Source organism: Brachyhypopomus gauderio, unplaced genomic scaffold, assembly GCF_052324685.1.
Source record: "Brachyhypopomus gauderio isolate BG-103 unplaced genomic scaffold, BGAUD_0.2 sc34, whole genome shotgun sequence".
Taxonomy (NCBI): domain Eukaryota; kingdom Metazoa; phylum Chordata; class Actinopteri; order Gymnotiformes; family Hypopomidae; genus Brachyhypopomus; species Brachyhypopomus gauderio.
In genome coordinates, this window is record NW_027506866.1 from 1,547,880 (window position 1) to 1,566,491 (window position 18,612).

General features: G+C 40.7%; 1 protein-coding gene and 1 non-coding gene across 2 annotated transcripts in view; one reads left to right on the top strand and one right to left on the bottom strand.

The window, feature by feature from the left end:
- LOC143485361 (uncharacterized) overlaps positions 1–18,612 on the bottom strand; it is a 207,038-nt gene that overhangs the window by 145,938 nt on the left and 42,488 nt on the right. The gene's annotated exons all lie outside the window — the stretch shown is intronic.
- On the top strand, positions 14,190–14,280 carry LOC143485526 (small nucleolar RNA SNORD88). The gene has a single exon (XR_013122900.1). It is a non-coding gene; the product is annotated as a small nucleolar RNA SNORD88 (small nucleolar RNA).

The window sequence follows — 18,612 nt, forward strand, 5'->3', positions numbered from 1 at the left end:
TTGTATTTCATGGAGTGAAATAAGTATTTGATCCCTTAGTATTCATTAGCCGTTCTGGCTTTTACAGACCAGTTAGACACTCCCAATCAACTTGTTACCTGACCTGAAGCCACCTGTTCTCACTAATCCCTTGTGTGAAAAACACCTGTCCACAGAATCAGACAGATCACACAGATTTCAAGTCTCCAACATGGGTAAAACCAAAAAGCTGTCACAGGACCTCAGAGTCAGAATTGTTGACCTTCACAAAGCTGGAATGGGCTACAAAAAGATTAATAAGGTGTTGGATGTGAAAGTAACAACTACTGGTGCAATTATCAGAAAGTTTAAAGAGTATAACATGACAATCAACAGACCTCGGCCCGGTGCTCCAAAGAGGATTTCGCCTCGTGGGGTGGCAATGATGCTGAGAACGGTCAGAAATCGTCCTGCAACCACTCGGCAGGAGTTAGCAAATGACCTGAAGGCAGCTGGGACCACAGTTTGCAATGAAACAATTGGCAACACTTTGCGCAACAATGGATTCACATCCTGCAGTGCCCGAAAGGTACCCCTGCTGAAGAGAACACATGTGGAGGCGCGCCTCAAGTATGCCAATGATCATTTGAAAGATGAACCGAGTTATTGGGAGAAGGTTTTGTGGTCAGACGAGACCAAAATTGAACTTTTTGGCCTCAACTCCACCCGCCATGTGTGGAGGAAGAAAAATGCTGCCTATGACCCCAAGAACACTGTGCCCACCGTCAAGCATGGAGGTGGAAGCATAATGTTTTGGGGGTGTTTCTCTGCCAAGGGTACAGAGCTACTACACCGCATCACTGGGAAGATGGATGGAGCCATGTACCGCACAATCCTGAGGGACAACCTCCTCCCCTCTGCCAGGGATCTGAAAATGGGCCGTGGTTGGGTCTTCCAACATGATAACGACCCTAAACATACAGCAAAGGCAACAAAGGATTGGCTCAAGAAACATCACATTAAGGTCATGGAGTGGCCCAGCCAGTCGCCAGACCTCAATCCGATCGAAAATCTATGGAGGGAGCTGAAGGTCAGAGTTGCCAAGCGACAGCCCACCAACCTTCATGATTTAGAGAGGATCTGCAAAGAAGAGTGGGCCAAAATTCCCCCTGGTGTGTGTGCTAAACTTGTGGTTAACTACAACAAACGTCTCACCGCTGTGCTTGCAAACAAAGGCTTTGCCACTAAGTATTGAGTGTGTTTGGCAAGAGGGATCAAATACTTATTTTCCTCATTGAAATACAAATTAATTAAAATATATTCTTTAAAATTATATTCTGGATTTTTGTCTTGATATTCTGTCTCTCCATGTAAGAATACATCTACCATTAAAAGTATAGAATGATCATGTCTTTATTAGTGGGCCAACGAAGAAAATCAGCAAGGGATCAAATACTTCTTGGACTCACTGTATCTGGTACGCAACTTTTGGATAGATTGTATTGTGTAAATTTGAAGAATAGAGTTCCTATATGGCAGAGTGGGGTACAAGATGCTATCAAATGTGTGCTGGATTACCTTATTGGAAAGTTTAGAGTCCTTAAAAGAACAGTTTGCAATCAATAATTGTGGTAAACTGGGGACAATGGGTGAATAAGTGAGAGCTCCAACAATTAGACATAAAACAGATTTAGGAATGGCATTCACAATGGACTTAAATATTTTTGGGTTTGACTTTAAATTATATTGCTGACATAGAGCATTGTAGGACAACAGACAGCCATTACTATCGACTAAGTGCAACACCGACCAGATACCCTTTTCCATCCAGTCCTCATTAAACAATGATTTTTTCTTTACTGTGATGTCGCGATTATTCCAGATTGGTGAATTATGTCGAGTGAAGTTATGACTGTATATAAGTTTCCTATATAACAGCACCTGCTGGTGAAAATTTGAAAGTTTCACAGGAAGACGTTGAACACTGAAGTCACAGCTTAGGAGAAAATCAATCCCTCCCATTGTTTTGAACAGACTTTGGGGAATGTGAAACCACAAGTTGTTAGAATTAAGGCATAATTTTAACCAATTTAATTTAAGAGTTCCGTTCATAAAATCAAAGTCTATAGTTTGTAGACCCCCATCCTCATAATCTTTAGTCATATCTGTTTTTTTGATGTAGTGTACCTTTTTCTTCCATATAAAGTCATAATTAATCTGATTGATTTTTTTAACAGCTTTGTTTGGAATGGCTAATGAGTATGATGGATAAATACACCTAGATATTGATTCCAATTTAACTAGAAAAGCTCTGCCAAACACACTAATGTCCCTCAACAACCACAAATTGAGTCTGGATTGACATCTCTCAATCAGCTTCCATATATTCTGTCTTTCACTCTCATCAGGATCCTTAGATATCACTATACCCAAATATTTAACCGATTTCCTAACTGGGATATTATGTACTTCTTCTAAGTCAGTGGGATGAACTGACATCATTTCACATTTATTCAGATTTAATTTAAGGCCTGACGCTTTCGAGAACATACTAATAATTTGAAAAATTTTTGGAGTCTCATTTATATCCTTCATGAAAATAGTGGTGTCGTCTGCAAATTGACTAATGATAAGAGGTCTACCTAACATATTAAGAGGAGCAATATTGGAGTTCTTTATACAGATAGAGAGCATCTCTGTGGCCATTATAAAAAGTAAAGGAGAAATGGGACATCCATGTTTAATTCCACGTTCTATAGAGAATGGAGGAGAGGTTCCTCTCGGCAGTGAAACTGATGAAGTTGTGTTCTCATATAAACATTTAATGATATTCTGAAAGCGAATTCCAAAACCAAAAGATTTTAAGCTATGAAAAATAAACGGATGCTCTACAGAATCAAAGGCCTTGTAAAAATCCAGGTAAAGAATAAAACCATCATCTTTAATAAGATGGTTATAATCAATGAGGTCCTGTATAAGACGAATATTATTATGTATAGATCTTCCCTTCATAAAACCAGATTGTGTCTCACTGATAATTTGGTGCATATTAGTTTTCAATCTATTTGCAAATAACGAAGTAATGATTTTATAATCAGTATTAAGCAAAGTGATGGGTCTTAAATTATCTAAAATAGTGTGGTCCTTACCAACTTTGAGAATAAGTGTTATAACCCCTTGCTTCATAGAAGCTGGGAAGGACAGATCATTTACTGCTTCTGTCGTCATTAAATAAAACGGTTCTCTCAGAATATCCCAAAAATGTTTGTAAAAGTCGGCCGTAAGGCCATCACATCCAGGCGATTTGTTTAAAGAAAGACGTCCTACTGCCGTGTCCAATTCACTCATAGTAACATCTGCATAACACAGCTGAGAGAAATCACTATCAATACGGGGAATCAGATGATTTATTGAATCAAAGAATGATTTAAGATCATTATCAGAATAGGATGAGGAGTAGAGGTCTGCACTCCCGCGGTAATCCCGCGGGACCCGACAGAATATCTTGCGGCGCGGGACAGAATTTAATTGTTATTGGCGGGAGCGGGAGTTGAATTAGTCCAGGCGATGCGGGAGCGGGACCGCATATACATGTAGAAAAATCCCGCAAATTAATAGTCTAGAAAATTATAATAATAACAACGCAATGATTTCCATGCATAAGGAACAGGACGAAAACAACTAATCATTCAGTAAGTAAGCAATAAACTAATTCAAAATATTGGCTAAGCAACTGATCACGTGAACATGAAGTGTGCGTCATTTTGTCATTTTGATACAGAAATGGCAGAGACTGTAGACCAGGGGTCGGCAACCTTTGAGACATGGAGTGCCAACTTTAACATGTCCAGTCAATGAGTGTGCCACTATGGCGGCGAGTTTAAATTGTTGACCGAGGAGGGGGGGAGGTGTAAATTGACACAAAAAGTATTATATCGCGATCGATCGCCAAGTTTAAACGCCTCCGCCGTTCGCGCGAGGTGTGCGTGCGGAGTCGCGCGCTACGGTCACTCGCGAAAGTATAATCCATTAATATAATAATTTATATTAAAATATATATTTTTGCTGATGCTGGTCCAGCGTGTCGCGTGCCAGTGACTATGCCTCGGTGTGCCAATGGTGGCACGCGTGCCATAGGTTGCCGACCCCTGCTGTAGACGGTCAACCAGTTTCAGCTGTGGAAAATTCTATTAAAACAGGCGATTACACCACAATTAAGCCAACTACAGGAAAGTCTGATGTATGGAAGTCATATTCCATTGTAATTAATGGAGATGGAAATCGGCTTGTTGTGATACATGTCAGAAAGTGTTGGTGTACGTCACCTAACGGGATGTGTTTGGACTGTGATAAGAAATGGGACAGCGCGATCAATCGCTATATTGCTGTTTTAATAAATACATAAGAAAATTTCAAGTACTAAATCTAATTAATTCAATTCATATTAGGATTGCGGGCGGGGGCGACAGAAATGTGTATGTGGTGGGCGGGAGCGGGGTTAAAACAAGTGATTTTTTGGCGGGAGCGGGCAGGAGCGGGTCTAAAACAAGCGGGAGCGGGATTAAAAAAGCAGTCCCGCGCAGACCTCTAATGAGGAGTACAAGTTGGAGTAAAAGGAGCGAATTTCTTTCGTGATCTCAGAAGGGTTTACTACAATCTGTCCATTTATCAATAAAGCTTTAATAGAGTTATTTTTCTGTCTCCCTTTTTCTAAACGACAAAAATAGGCAGAACTTCTTTCACCCTCCTCTATCCATTTAGCCCTGGATCTTACATAAGCCCCTTCAGCTTTCCTTATATAAATGTCATCCAGTTTAATTGACAGTGATTGTAAACTCTTTTTATCATTATCAGAAAGAATTGCCTTATTGCAGAGGAGGTTAATTTTTTGCTCTGTAATTATGGAAGCTTTATTTTGATATTTACCATATTCAATAAAGTATTGACGGATTTTGTATTTCAAAAATTCCCATTTAGAATTATAAGATGGTATGGACTTATTGTTCATTACTTCTGAGACTAAAGTTTTGATGTGGTCACAGAAACTTTGTGATTTTAGTAAACTGGAGTTAAATTTCCAGTATCCTTTGTTTCTAGGGAAGTCACTAGATGGTTTAAAGACCAACCTTACGGCAGCGTGATCAGTAAGAGGTGCAGCTGAGATGGAACAATCATAAACAGCATTAGTCATGAACGGTGAAATCAACCAATAGTCTATCCTGGATTTAATTATGCTATTCGGTTTAAACCACGAGTATTCTAAGGTGTTAGGATATTTGCTGCGCCATGGATCCAGCAAATTGTGGACAGAGCAAAAGTTAATGAGGATGGGGTTAAAAAAACTGTCTTGAAATTTTGATGGGTATCTGTCCAAGTGTTCATCAAAAACCATATTAAAGTCACCCCCAACAATCAGCTTTGCATTTGGAAAAGAAAAATTAAGCTCCTGAATCATATCAGAGATTTCTGACATAAGCTTTCTGTTTAACGCAGCACTGTTAAACCCATATACATTAATTAAAGTATAGTATTGACCATCAATATCTATAACACACGAAAGCCAGTGACCGTTACCACTGGAGCTAGATTTGATCACTTTACCTGGCGAGTTGTGAAAAAGAATAGCCACACCAGCAGATGCAGATGAGCCATGATCAAACAGAATATCATCACCCCACTGATTAATCCAAAACCTTTCGTCCACAGCTGTTGAATGTGTTTCTTGCAAAAAATTAAAATTGTTCTTACCGCCTTTACAGAACAAAAAAACAGATTTTCTTTTAATATTGTTCCTTAAGCCCCTAGCATTAACAGATAAACAAGAAAAAGAAGACATAACACAATGTTGCCCAGTAACTACTAATTAGTGCAACGTTTTAGAAAAATACCAAAAAGTGTCAGTAGCTCAAACGTAAACCGTCCTTATTAACATTTACAATGTAAACCATCCAACCGGACGTCTTATTTAAAGTACACAACTTTAAGTCCTTTGAATAATTGCATACTCTGCCGAACCCTGTTCAACTGGTGATTTTTCGCCCGTTGATGAATCCATCTCCACCGCGGTAATAAGCTTGTTTACCTTCTGCTCTCGCTTGCTGAATTTTCGGCCATAGCGCCGCACGCGTCTCCCGGTCAGCCGGACAAAGATCTTCGGTGAAACGGACGCCAAGCTCCCTGCAGACCGCACACTCCTTGGTCTTCCTCCACAGCATGTCGCGGTGTGTTCTCTGTGTAAACTGCACAATAACTTGCCTCACTCTGTTCTCCTCCCGCCGACCGAGACGGTGAACTGTGTCGATGATAAAGTCAATGTTGGGAGACCACTCAGGACAAATCTTCACCAGCAGGTCAGCAATCAGCTCTCGTGTTCTTTCACCCTCTTTTTCTTTCACTCCCTTGATCCTGAGGTTCCACCGGCGTTTATATCTTTCAATCAGTCAAAGTTTATTTGTATAGCGCTTTTAACAACTCAAGTTGACGCAAAGCAGCTTTACAGGGTTTACAAGGTTAACATCTTTCCATCTCCAGCACTCGTTGCACCAGCTGTTGGTTGTCGTCTTTAAGAATGGACACTTCGTGGTCCGTCACCTGCTGCCGAGCTTTACAGTCCTTGATCTCGGCTGCATTAAATTCCACAGACTTAGCAATGCTAGCTAGCATAGCCGCCTGCTGTTGCATCTGTGAGCCGAGAGAGTCAACTTTATCAGAAAGTTTGGAAATAGAGTCCACCAGAGTTAATAGCGTGTCTTGAATCTCAGAACCACCAGTGTCCAGTTTCTTTGCAGCTGATGGATTTTTACACGGTGAAAGCGCGTCCTTTCGTTTAGTGCTCTCAGACGAAACCTCCATCCTCGCAGAATAATCGTGAAAGTCGATAGCGTCTTTTCGGCGATCCGAAGTAACGTTTTTCTTACTCATTATGCTGTGCAATTAAGTAAAAAGCTATTTTGGGAAGGTGATGAAAAGGTTGGATGGTACAAAATTATAAATTGGGACGAAGAAAACAGAACTCAGAAAAACACGTGCACCCTGTCCGCCATTTCGCCGGAACCTCCCTTGGCCACATTTCAATCTTTCTTCTGAGCAGGAAAGGGGCTCCTTGCAAGTAGCTGTTGAAGCGCTGCAGCAATTGGTAAGCATTTGTTTAGACGTTACCGGTTTTTCTATTCTATTCCGTAGTTGATGTTTGCCGTTGCTAAAAGCCGTATTGTCAGAGCCTTTTCGACGTGTGACACCTCTGGTACGTTGACAAATGCACAACAATTCTGTTAATTTGTCGTAGTAGTGACTGTTAAAGGTACTGTAATCTTTTAACACTGCAACTACCAGCATTTTCATACGACTCCTTCTAGCAGAGAGTGCCAAATGGCAGTGCTGGGGTCATTTGCATCCCATTAGGCCAGGCAGAGTTGAGCTCATGCTCCTTATGCAGGCCATATTCAATAGTATTTTCAGAATTTGCTGCAGGCTAATGAAAACTGCACTAATGGACGTGATGGCCTAATGCAGAGGTGTCCAAACTCCGGCCCGCAGGCCAAATGTTTAGGCCATCCTTTGTTATGTACATGCAGCCACTACTTGGTAATGCTAAACGGGGGGATGGGTGATTGTGTGAACTGTGTTGATACATTGACTCAGATGGAGAAGAAAAAAAACCCTTTAAGAAAAAATCAGAACTTTAGCTATTTTTGACCAATCAGCATGTCTCCTTTTGCAGTGAGAACAATCCAAAATTAGTACAAAGGAGGCAGACTTGAGATGTTTTAGAATTATAGTTCAAATAATGTTGTTGTCAGTTTAATAATGGAGAGAGATGACTGCAGACATAGGAAACTTGTTAATAAAGTGCATAGACTTTAATAAATATCTGGCTACATGCTAAGTGAAATAAAATAGAATAAAGGTCTAATAAAAGCCATCCTTTATGTACATGCAGCCACTACTAGGTAATGCTAAACGGGGGGGATGGGTGATTGTGTGAACTGTGTTGATCCATTGACTCGGATGGAGAAGAAATAGTAAAATAAAATAGAATAAAGGTTTCTCACTATAGTACTATATTACAATATTACAATATATAAATATAATGTTGCAGCCATTAGATCGAAATATGCCGGTACCAGGTAACGGTGAACAGGGATGGGTGTGATGGGTGGTAGTGTGAACGATTATGACTATTATGAATGTAACCACCTACATGTGGATAAAAATCCATGTTGCTATATTTCACTTACTCTGTTGACTTAGAAGCAAAGATGGCAAAGGTTTGCAGAACACAACAGGCTTTGGACGTGGTCCTCAACCATGTCGACCCTTGTGACTCTGATGGAGGAGAAATAACTCTTGATCCGATTAGTGACTGAAATCTCTTCTGGTAAGATTTCCTATTTTTGTTTGTCAGTTATGGCTGTTGTGTTTTTGGAAGAGACACTGCAAAAAGTACCATCTGGATAAGTTAAAATTACTCTAATATTATTCTATTTCAAGTAGTTGAGGGTTTATTGTATAAATTTATGTAGAAATATCTTTACCTATTGACATTTTTTCAAAAGATAAACTATAAAAAAAATATATATATATATATGCCACGTATTGCTGTGTGAAAACAATCCTACATTACTTCCAAGGTGTCATACTTGAGATGTTTTGGAATTATAATTGGGGTTCACACACGTAGTGTGGGGAAACCTATTTTTGCAATTTAGGGTTCACACACGTCTCAGGACTGTCACACTGTGCAGTTTTGAAACATTTGGCCACTAGGTGGCACTATTTGTGAATCATGCATAACTTTTCCAAATCTTTGCTTAGGAAAATGAAACTTGATTCTTTTGATTCCTTGCAGTCCACCTGACAACTTTGCAATTACAAGTCCTATTAAAAAAGGCGTAGTTTTGTCACATTCATCAATTGTTTGAAAATAGCACTTTTCGAACTAGTCCTAGGAATTTGATCCAATGATGGCAAGAGTGGCATGGGCATAATCTGTAGACACTGTAGGTAAACTATTTTTAAAAATTGTTGGATTTTTTTTATTTTCAGGTGGGTCCATTTTCCCATTATATCATTGAGGCCATATATGACCTATATTGCTATAATTCATATAAACATGTTGATCAACTCCCAATTTCAAAGCCTTTTATAGACTGAGGTCCTTCAGGTATGCCAAGTTTGGTTCAAATTGGCCTGTCGCTACATTGTCCAAAAACCTAAGAAATCATAAAAACTCATGCTGCAATGCTGTTATGCAGAATACAGACAAATAAAGGGTCTTGTATGAGTCAGATCAATGAGATAAATAACTTTGCAATTAGATCTCATAACAAAAGGTGCACTGCTTGACCAGAAATGAACCTTTTATTTCACTAAAATGTCTTATTTCATTACTGTAATATCAGTATGGTATTACATGGGCTCCATTTACTGGCCAAATACTGGAACTGACTGAATAGTACATACATAAGACCCCATACACACACACACACACTGCTGATCTCAGCATGTGATTTAGTTCTTTGATCTGACTCAATTTCCCAATACACATTTTGATCGTTTTGGGCCTTTAGTGCCTCAATTGAATCTTTTTGTGCACATTAATTTATTTATGCACACCCCCCCCCCCCCCCCCCCCCCATTAAGGCCAGAATGCCTATTTGTGTGTGAACCCGCCAATCGCCGGCTATGTTTCAAATATTATGTTTGTCAATTTCACATTATTTCAACCTTTCACTAATCAAATCTCAAACATATGGTCCTGTAGATGAGGAGACTTCATCACCAGTAAAGAGGGGTCGCGTGGAGACACACGGGCGGCTGACAGAGACTGCAAAAGACGGCACAGTGTGGCATGAAGAACAGATCGGAAGACATGATGGAGTGCATCCAAGCCCAAGTAAATGCAATACCACGAATGGAGAGCCAACTGCGTTTGCCCTACGGAAAGAATCGAGTCGCTTACAGAGTTTCCTCTGTTTCGTTTCTATTGAAATGCTTCGGATCATACAGGGGTGGACTGTCCAGCATGCACGCCAGACACAGCAAGAAAACTGGTTCATGTCCCTCGCTGAGCTAAAGGCGTTCATTGCAATCCTCATCCTGCGAGGTGTTGTGCGCCTTCCAGCGGTGCATGACTCATGGTCTACAACACTGGGAGTGCCCTTAATCACCAAGATTATGTCGCGAAACCGCTTCCAGGACATCATGCAGCACCTTCACTTTGACGACAAGTACACACGCAGTGAACGAGCTGCAACTGACCGGTTTGCTGCAATCTCTAATGTTTGGGGGTCTTTCGCTGCCAATTGCATCACTTGTTACAACCCAGGAAGGCATATCACCATAGATGAGCAACTTTTTCCAACTAAGACCCGTTGCTCTTTTCTTCAGTACATTGCAACAAAACCCGACAAGTTTGGGATAAAGTTCTGGGTGGCATGTGACCTGAAATCCAAGTATGTATGCAACATCATCCCATATCTTGGCAAAGACTCCAGTCGTCCCGTGGGGGAAAGACTATCGGAAAATGTGGTGATGAAGCTTATGGAACCATTTATGGACCAAGGAAGAACTGTTACCACAGACAATTTTTTCACCTCACTGTCACTAGCAAGGCAGTTGCTGGGCCGGAAGACCACCCTCCTTGGCACAGTAAACAAGATTCGTCGTGAGCTTCCAGACTCTGTCAAAAAGAATTTGGGCCGTGAGGAATTTAGTACACAGGTGTTTTCAACCTCTGGTGCCACGCTGACCGTTTACGCGCCCAGACGGAAAAAGACTGTCTGCATCCTCAGTAGCATGCACAGTACGGTGGAGATTGGAGACACCCAAAAAAAAAAGCCAAACACAATCACAGACTACAACAGCCTAAAATGTGGTGTGGATGTCATGGACCAGATGGTGCGAAAGTACAGTGTACGTTCAGGAACACGGCGTTGGCCAGTCGCTGTGTTTTATAACATGATTGACATTTCATGCCTGAATGCACATGTGCTTTTTCAAGCATGCACTGGGGTAAAAGAGAGACGGTCCGAGTTCTTGGTGAAGCTTGCAACAGAACTTGCACAGTCTCATATGGAAGCCAAGGAGGTGTCCAAGGTAGAGTTTCAGCAGCAACAACCCACACCTGACACAGGGAAAAGGGCATTGTGCCAGGTTAAGTGTGGCTGCAAGAGTAACCGTGCCACTAAGCGTTGTGGTTTTTGTAAAAGGTTCACATGTGGCAAATGCAGAAAGGAGATTATGTGGCAGTGCCAAGTGTGTTTAGACAATTTGTAAGTGTGCTGAGTCTATTGGGTTTTCATACCAGTCTGACAACAAGCAATGTAGCTCGCTACTGCACAATGACTGTATGTACATAAACTTCTTAGCAGTTTATATTTCTGTTTCGTTTACATTTCCATTTATGAATACTTATCATAATGTTGCATGCTTATTTTATCCTTGATTACTATTTCGTTGTACAGAGCAACACGTTTCTTTACTGTGCATATACCAATAAAGTTTCTCGTGATGTTTTGCACTGGGCTCCAAAAGTACATTGTGACAAAAGTGCGTCTCTACTAATGACATGGCAGAGTCTCTGATGCATGCATTATGAAATACTGAGTCAAGATTTTTTTTTAATGTGTTTTTATACTTTATAGGGCATGAAAAAATCAAATATAAAAGTTTTTCCAAAAATTTCATTTTTTCAGGAAGTTACAGAAATGTCCACTACAGTGGACTACATGCACTTAAGCACTCAACATACAACTGTAAAAACGTAATGGAAAAATGAATAAAATTTAATTTGATCATAAATTCATGAGCATTGTTAACATTCTTTAACATTCTATAGCCTTACTGTTTAGAGCTAAATAAGAAAAAACACTATAAAGCTACATGTAACATAAATGAATGTTTCAAAATGTCTCTAAAACTATTATTATAGGCAACTGTCCTAAGCTACATGAAAATTGGCAAAGCATCCAGGGCACAGTGCCACATCACACTGCATGCAGATGTATTTCGTTTTCCGTGTTCTCTTCCCTCAACATTCACTCTCCATACTCCTTGAAAAGGGAGCACATCTCTATCATAGTCGATGTCTTTGAGTTTCCAGACATATTTGCGGGTTTGAGTGCCGGCAGGTACTTTGCGAAGATTTCTCTGGACATTTCCCACAGCTCCCTCATCACGCTGACCTCCATCATCATCCTGTCTCTCTGCATCCTGTCTCTCTGCATCCTGTCTCTCTGCATCCTGTCCCTCTGCATCCTGTCCCTCTGCATCCTGTCCCTCATCATCCTGTCCCTCATCATCCTGTCTCTCTGCATCCTGTCTCTCTGCATCCTGTCTCTCTGCATCCTGTCTCTCTGCATCCTGTCCCTCATCATCCTGTCTCTCTGCATCCTGTCTCTCTGCATCCTGTCTCTCTGCATCCTGTCTCTCTGCATCCTGTCCCTCTGCATCCTGTCTCTCTGCATCCTGTCTCTCTGCATCCTGTCCCTCTGCATCCTGTCCCTCTGCATCCTGTCCCTCTGCATCCTGTCCCTCATCATCCTGTCCCTCATCATCCTGTCTCTCTGCATCCTGTCTCTCTGCATCCTGTCTCTCTGCATCCTGTCCCTCATCATCCTGTCCCTCATCATCCTGTCTCTCTGCATCCTGTCTCTCTGCATCCTGTCTCTCTGCATCCTGTCCCTCTGCATCCTGTCCCTCTGCATCCTGTCCCTCTGCATCCTGTCCCTCATCATCCTGTCTCTCTGCATCCTGTCCCTCATCATCCTGTCTCTCTGTATCCTGTCCCTCATCATCTTGTCCCTCATCCTCATCTCTGGTGTTCTCTGGCAGCCACTCATCATCGCTGTTGTCACTACACTCATCACTGGAGTCGGAGGGAATTTCCTGCACTATTCTATAGGTTTCCCTATTTTTTTCTGCACTTGTGGTCTAAAAATGACAAAATTATAATTTCACTAACAAACAACTAATCTTGACAAAAATTTATATTTTTAAAAACTAACTTGTAGGTATACCCAAAATAAACTGAATTGCAACCAAAATAGTCATAATTGAAAGATGAATCATCTACATGACTTATGTTGGAAATATACCTAGTAATGCATGACGTCCACTTCAGTGGACACATGGTTAATCACAATTTCCTACTTATTTAAAATATTTTTTTCAAAACTAAAAGAATAATATTGTTACTTAGATACTCCTGTATGTCACCATATTTTTTTTACCTCTATGGGTCTCCTAGAATAGAAGGATTGACAGGATATTCCAGCAGTGTTGAACACGTGTGGCTGTCTGTCGGCCATCTTGGATTCAGAGGAGATTTACTTGTAGTTACAACAACTAACCACTGAATACACCTAAATGGAGGGTGGCAGCAGAGAGCATTCTACATGCTGATACGCAATTTCACCATAGAAACCTTTATATTTAGGAGAAAATGACGTTTAAATAGCTGTCCACTGTAGTGACCACTATGTGTCAGAGGGTATTTCAGGGCGAACCCTTTCGGTATTCCGGCGAGGGCATCCTTAACCTTAATTGGTGACCATCAACTTCTGTTCAAGTGTTCTGGATAGTGCTGCTTCTCGTCAGAAAAGAAATGTTTATCAATCGTACGAACCACCCTAGGCATTTGTTAGTAGAAAATAAGAAATGAATAAGCTGACGTTTAACCAAAAGCTTTAGAATCAACAGATTTTTTTCATGCAACGTAAAACATAATTGTCTGCATGTGTGAAAACGTCATTTAGGCCTACCTAATCTTTTCAAATTCAGAGTTTGTCATATGCACAGAGGGAACAGGTTTCCTTAGATACAATGAAAAATTTACTTTGCTCCTCGCTAAGAATGCCAAATATGTCATTAACAAATATCTAAGTATATACAAGCACATATCTTAATCAAGAAATACACACTAAATAAATAATTCATTTTGAAATGAGCTTTAATTTCCTTATAAACTACAATCAACGATTGAGTACCCATGTGCAGTTAACAGGATTTGACCCTACCTTATTTCTTGACGACACATGCATGGTGGTCTCTGGTTACAGAATTCAGTGGTCACAGATGTCTAACACGGGAAACAAGCATAAGACGAATTCAGAATAAAAGGCCATGACTGTTAATCTAAGACAATTGTTTTCTCTTTCAGGGGACATCGTCCATGCATCCTGGGGATGAGGTACGTGATTGACTAAGTCTTGAATCTGGAGTCTGAAGGTTTCCTCCTGTGATGATTTTGCACTGGGCTCTGAATGTCTGTGGCGAGAAAAATGCACCTCTACTCTTGACATGGTGGAGTCTGATGGGGGGGGGGGGGGTGTTAAAGAAACTGATTCAATAGCTTTATCACCGTACTTTGTAAATATACAGGTGGGACTAATTTTGTCTTGAATTTTGTTTCAGGTGGTGTGCTCTTGACTCCCATGGCTGAGGCTCTGTGAAGAAATTCTGTAGTGTCATTATCCTGGTCTACACTCATGGCCAAAACTTTTGAGCATGACACAATTATTATATTTTCACATGATCTGCTGCCCTCTGGTTTTTATATGTGTTTGTCAATTGTTTTTAGCACATACAGAAATATAATTGCAATCATATGAGTAACAAGCTTTTATTGACAGTTAGAATGAGTTAAGTTAATACTGTGCCATTACACTTACAGTTGTGATCAAATTTATTCAACCCCCACTGAAATAAAGTGTTTTGGCCAGTTTGACATTGATTTTGATCATTTCAGTCATCTTATTTACAATTATATCAAAGAGGCACTTATAAATTAGACAAACATAACATAATATTTATGATGGAATAACCACAAATGTCTTTACTGTGCTCACATCATTATCAGTTTTATTCAACCCCCTATTGGGTTTATTTTTTAGTACAACATCCTTTTCCAGTTATGACAGCTTTCAAGCGTGAAGCATAGCTTGACACAAGTGTCTTGCAGCGACCTATGGGTATCTTAGCCCATTCTTCATGGGCAAAAGCCTCCAGTTCAGTCACATTCTTAGGCTTGCGCACTGCAACTGCCTTCTTTAGGTCCCACCAGAGGTTCTCAATTGGATTTAAGTCTGGTGATTGCGATGGCCACTCTAGAATGTTCCAGCCTTTCATGTTCAACCATGCTCTAGTGGACTTGGATGTGTGCTTCGGATCATTGTCCTGTTGGAAGGTCCAACGTCTCCCAAGCCGCAGGTTTGTGACTGACTCCATCACATTTTCCTCCAAGATCTCCTGGTACTGAAGGGAATTCATGGTACCCTGCACACGTTGAAGCTTTCCTGTACCATTAGAAGCAAAACAGCCCCAAAGCATAATTGACCCCCCGCCATGCTTCACAGTAGGCAAGGTGTTCTTTTGTTCATAAGCCTGGTTCTTCCTTCTCCAAACATAGCGCTGGTCCATTGTCCCAAACAGTTCTAATTTAGTTTCATCTGACCACAGTACACTGTTCCAAAACCTTTGTGGCTTGTCCACATGACTTTTGGCATACTGCAGTCGACTTTTCTTGTTCTTTGGAGTCAGCAAGGGGGTGCGTCTGGGCGTTCTGGCATGGAGGTCTTCGTTATGCAGTGCGCGCCTTATTGTCTGAGCTGAAACTTCAGTGCCCACATCTGACAGGTCTTTTTTCAGTTCCTTAGCAGTCACGCGGGGATTTTTCTCCACATTACGCTTCAGGTAGCGCACAGCAGTCGCGGTCAGGATCTTCTTTCTGCCACGACCAGGTAACGTTTCCACTGTGCCCTTTAACTTGAACTTGCGAATGATACTTCCGATAGTGTCTCTTGGAATATTTAACAACTTCGCAATCTTTTTATATCCATTGCCATTCTTGTGAAGAGCAATAACCTCTTCTCTTGTCTTCTGGGACCATTCTCTTGCCTTCACCATGCTTGGAAACACACCAGTAGATGTCTAGAAGGAGCTGAGTATCACAGTCCTTTTAAATCTGCCTAATTGGTGCTTATCATGCTTGATTGCTGCTCGTTGACATCCACAGATGTTTTCAATACCTGATGGAAAACACTGGAATGAACCTCTGTTCTTAGGAGTGGTAGTCGTAAAGGGGTTGAATAATTGTGTCAATGAAGAAATCACAAAAAGGCCATTTAATACTTTATGACAAAAAAATTGATGCTATCTTAGTTGCATTTAGTTCTTTAACAAGTCCTTGTAAGATTTCATTATGAACACAATTACAAATGTGCACCGAATTCCATAAAACCCTTCGCAGCATTGGGGGTTGAATAAATTTGATCACAACTGTATTAGCTATACACAGTGCTTACTTTGAAAATCAAACGATGCCAGAACGCAAACAGCGGCATGAGACAAGGGGTCAGAGGCCAACAATGTCACCGGATCGCAAAACAAAATCACAATGTCACCGGATCACAAAACGCTTAGGCACACAAATGTTAAAATAACAAGCCAATTTGTATATATAAATTACTTTTAAATTATTTACATGTGTTTTATAAGTGTTTAAGTGCAGAAGTGCATACAGATTTCTTCATAACTTATAATTAGTAGGCTTGAAAGTTACTGGATCGAGGCAGACAGTTCCCGGAACGCACCCTTCAAAATGAAAGAGTTCCTGGATCCTGTTCCGGCAGGATCCGGCTCAAATTAAGCCCTGGCTATAGAATACAAAAGTAATTTTGTGAGTCGTAGCTTTTTCATTTTTTAAGACTCCTCATTGAAAAGTCACATTACACATACCAAACAACAAAAAGACTATAGATCCTTGTTCCTTGTGCATGTGATAAATTACATTCTGCACAGTTACCTCAGGACATGTCAACAGAAAATAACAATCATAGAACAATATATATCTATAGTCACCATGACAACAGTTATCATGATAAGTGTTAGTATTTCAAAGTGCAAAAAGAGCAGAGCTCCTAGGCATGTTAAACCTGATGTGATTCGCTAAAATCTGTGCTCCTTATTTAAAAGGCCTTCTGAGTTTAAGGATTTAGCTTTCTGCTAATTCAAAATGTTAAAAACGTTTGACTTTCTTCCCCTCTCTTTCATTTAAAGTGCAGGCACAGTAAGAAATACACAAACATCTCCATCTTCAAGTAGAATCCATGTTGGGCTTTATTTTGGTCTGGAGGTCTGGCTTGCAGCTCTCAGTTGATCGGGAGGTTCTTCACAAACTCTCTTAGGCTCTTGCGGATATTGGAAGGTTGGGAAGCAGCGCAGTCCAGCAGCGCCGGACCCATGTGGGCATGAAGGGCTTGGCATAGGTGGACAGTGGCCCCTCTCACGCTTCCACCCCTCCCGTGGACCGTACCACTGTTGCTGGAGGTCCCCAGGAGGTACCAGAGCAGAGGAAGCACCTTCTGCTCAACCAGTTGTGGCTTGCAGGGGTAGAGTTCCCTAACCAGCTCTATAAAAAGAACATTTAAAAGGAACAAAGATAAATAAATCAACCCTGGACAGCACTGGGTTATTACAGAAGCATTTTTTTAACCTAGAAAGATTTAATTAAACTAAAGTGACAGTATTTGGTAACTCTCTGGAATGATTATTATCAATATTATAAATATTATTAATTAATATAGGAATTATAGTATTTCTGGTAAATCTTTTATCTTTTTTTATCTCTGGCATCTCTTAGCATATCAGTGGAATGACTTTCTGAAAGAATTGTTTTTTGATAATGTATTTGAATTTGTAGAATATTTCTGTATACACAACCACAAAAGATTAGACACTGTATATTGAACAAAAGAGCCTAAGGACATCCACTGTAAACTCCATTATTTAACTATCTGCTGTCAGATAATGCAAGATCTCCTGTCAGTCTTACAGAAATATTTTTTTCTTTATATTGGACTGTGCCTTAATATGAAAGGAGATTTCCATTTGATCTGCACCACAAACATCTAGCCAAAGAGCAAGAACATTCTTTTACTGATTTGTGTGAACCTTTTCCCCCAACCTAGCAACCTTTCATCAAAAGATACAAAGGTAAAACAGAACACAATCATTGTTGTTGTTGTTGTTTTTCTAAAGCCCAGTGGCATGTGTCCTTCAAGATGTTTTGTAAAGAGAGAAAATAACCCACCAAGGTTATTGATGAGAGCTGATCAATGCCCTTGATGGGCTCGCTGAAGTCTTTTGAACCCAGCAGGGCCTTGAGCTGCTTGACGTACTCTGTCTTGTCTGCAATGCTGTGGATGTGTGCTCTGCTGCTGTCTTTGCTGAACACACACAAGAGAGAAAACACAAGGATTGGGTTATAGTGTCCAAACAGAAAATGAACAAGGCTGCAATCAAATTAAACCAACATCAACACCATCAAAAATTGCAAACATCAAAGCAGTTCCAATCAGGATGCACTTTTTTGTTGTTTGTTTGTTTTGATTAACTGTTTAAATATTCACCTGCTGGCAAACTGAGGAGGAGGTACGCATGACTCCACAGCTGGGATAGAGTTCACGGGTAAGCGGTAAGGTAAGGTTCTCAAGATACAGGAGGGGAGCGTTCGCCGAAGTCAGCCGTTACCTTTCAGAGGTGCCGCGTCGTCTGGGCTCACGTCCCTCACCGTGTGTCTAAGGCTGCGCTTCATTCGTTGCGTGTTCTGACGCTCCACCTGTGCGGCTGGAGCTTCTTGCTGCTCCAGACGAG